Below are 3,144 nucleotides of genomic sequence, written 5' to 3'. Positions count from 1 at the left end.
GAACGACCCGCAAGACGCAGGCGCACTCCTTCGCCACGTGACAAAGACGCCTTTCTCTCTCTCGCCTTTGTGACCTCATCGAGCCGCAGAGGAAAGGGCGCGTGGAGGTAGCAGGGCGCATGCGCAAATGCAGAAGGCGCGCTTGTTCGCGCTCTCCGCTCTGTCGCTCCGGAGATGGAGGAGAAATAGATCTCAAGATGAAGGGGAAGTTGACTTCCGGGCATGCGCACTGAGCGGAGAGAGCGCTCCAGGTACCGTAGTGTGCCGCGTAGTGCGCAGCAGTCTGTTTAACTCGGTAAGCGTGAATGTAGAATGGCAGCCAAAATAGTAACAGCAACATACTACTGTATATGAATTGAATTACATTTATATCTCCCCCATTTCCTCTGAGTAGTTCCTTTACTTCATGCCTGAAAGGTATTAAAGAAGGGGCCAGGCAAGCTTGCTTGAGGCTATTCCTTGGACTTTAACTAATAACAGTGATCTTAGTTGGTCTTTAAGGTGCTACTGGAAGGAATTTTTTTTGTAATAACAGTGATGAACATGAAAATCAGGGCACCACCACAGAAAAGGCCCTGTCTCCTGTGGTCGCCTGCAGAACCCCCAAAGGTGGGCCTGGGCCCTTCCAGGCAACCTTAGCATACACAGGCAGGCTCACCCACAAGGAGACGCTCCTTCAGATCCCCAAGGCCTTTTGGGGGAAGGGTGAGCAAGGAAAGGGGAACCAAGGTCAGCTTGCAGGTTGCTGAACAGTTTGCAGTAGCCCAAAAGTGTTTTTGACTTCACCCTCCCTGTCAATAGCAGCAACAACAAGGGTGTTGTGCATCGTCATACTCGTTATCAAGTGCTTTAGCAGCCTTTCTTAAAAACCACACAAGGCAACTCACAGAAATCTACAAATATATGCTGCAATATTCTAACCACCTAATTTGAGAATATAGACTGCTACAATCTCTGATTTGTAGTAACCTGCAGGGCAGTCTTAGCCACATCTATTCAGAAGGAAGTCCTATGCAATTCCATGGGATGTGCTCCCAGGGTTAGGATGGCAGGTTTAGTCTTAGTTATAGATCAGGCACCCCAAACTTGGCCCTCCAGATGTTTTGGGACTACAATTCCCATCATCCCTGACCACTGGTCCTGTTAGCTAGGGATGATGGGAGTTGTAGTCCCAAAAACATCTGGAGGGCCGAGTTGGGGGGGTGCCTGTTGTAGAGGAAAAAAGGATCCATTTACATTGTCTCAAGCTCCCTGCTGGAAAAGTGGGATATAAAAATAGGAAATATAATAAATAAGAATAACAGATTTGCATTTGAATATGTGGGGGCCATCCTATTGTACTGCATGTGGGATACCTGCAGCGGGTAATCGGCTCCCCTCCTAGATTCACCATTTTGTACCTGACTTTGCAGCAGCTGAATGCTAGTGATGGACTCCAGCATCCTCATTAAAGCAAAACGAAGTCCCAGATGCTGGAGCTCTGTGCACCCAATTTGGGATTTTACTGGCCAAAACCAGTACTTTGAAATGAAACCACTGATCAGCACCTTCTTCCAACAAGCCTGGTTCCAAGTTGAGATTTTTGTCCTGGTCAATATTTGTATTGTGCAATTTGAAACTGTTTCTGTACATGTCGTTCGAACACTCATTATATATGTGATTGTTCTCTATGCTTTGCATTGTGGTGTTGCTTTGAAATGCTTCATAGGAAGTGATTCAGGAGGAACGGGGGGGGGGGGGGCAACAAGCATAGCCTGCAACTGCCCTGCAGGAACTGTTGGCCTCTGCCCGCCCCCCATACCCTGTGTGCAAAGGCAGCCCCACCTGTGGTGCATTTTTGGGTGTGATGTACACTCACTTGGAAGCAAGTCCCACTCAAGGCATAAAGGTAAAGGTAAAGGTACCCCTGCCCGTACAGGCCAGTCTTGACAGACTCTAGGGTTGTGCGCTCATCTCACTCTAGAGGCCGGGAGCCAGCGCTGTCCGAAGACACTTCCGGGTCACGTGCCCAGCGTGACAAAGCTGCATCTGGTGAGCCAGCACAGCACACGGAATGCCGTTTACCTTCCCGCTAGTAAGCGGTCCCTATTTATCTACTTGCACCCAGGGGTGCTTTCGAACTGCTAGGTTGGCAGGCGCTGGGACCGAGCAGCGGGAGCGCACCCGCCGCGGGGATTCGAACCGCCGACCTTTTGATCGGCAAGCCCTAGGCGCTGAGGCTTTTACCCACAGCGCCACCCGCGTCCCATACTCAAGGCATAAAATGATATAATTGTAGAACTGGAAGGAACCACGAGGATCATCTAGTCCAGGGGTCTGCAACCCGCGGCTCCGGAGCCGCATGTGGCTCTTTTACACCTTTGCCACGGCTCCGGGGCGGATACTAGCAAGGGGAGGAGGCGCATTGTGCGCCCCAACACTCCCCACTGTGGCGGGCGCTGTACTGGCTGTGACGCCGCATGGGGGTGGTGCGTGCGTTAGTCACGCACCGTCCCGACGTCACCTTCCCACCCGCTGTCAGATCGCGGCTCCGGAGATATATTTGTTTTAAATGTCGCAATGGTTTTGCGGCTCCCAGTTGTTTTTTTTCCGGAAACGGGTCCAAGTGGCTCTTTTTGTCTTAAAGGTTGCAGACCCCTGATCTAGTCCAACGCCAGCAATGCAGGAATCTTTTGTGAAATGAGCCTGAGATTAAGCGTGAGAGTCTTCTGCTGTACGGACTATTCCAGCTGCAGCAGAGTTTACGCTTGCGGAACGGCTTAATACTTGCCAGACCTAAATGTTGCAAGAGCTTGATTAATTAATTGCATTAATACATTTCCGGCAACTCGTGCGTAATATAGCGCCTAGCCTGGCTGCACCATCCAGCTCCCCCGGCAAAAGAACCACGTTTCCTGGAGCACAAGAGAGATTTATTTTTCACTCGTTCCAGGGGGGAAACCACCAACCCCTCATCTATAACACGCCACTCGGCGCGGATCAGTTGAGAGTGCGGGAGAAGACTCGGATCCGGGTTCGAATCCAACCACTCACTCCCGAGTCTGACCATAAACCTTTAATAAAGTCCAGCTGCCCCTTTTGAGCGTTTCAGGGGCGGCCTCGGGGCAGCTGCACCTGTGTGGCTGCTGCGCTGCACCGGTGCAA

The sequence above is a fragment of the Podarcis muralis genome, chromosome 9 (genome assembly GCF_964188315.1).
Source record: "Podarcis muralis chromosome 9, rPodMur119.hap1.1, whole genome shotgun sequence".
NCBI lineage: Eukaryota > Metazoa > Chordata > Lepidosauria > Squamata > Lacertidae > Podarcis > Podarcis muralis.
The sequence above is the reverse complement of the archived record's forward strand: the minus strand, read 5'-3'. Positions refer to the sequence as shown.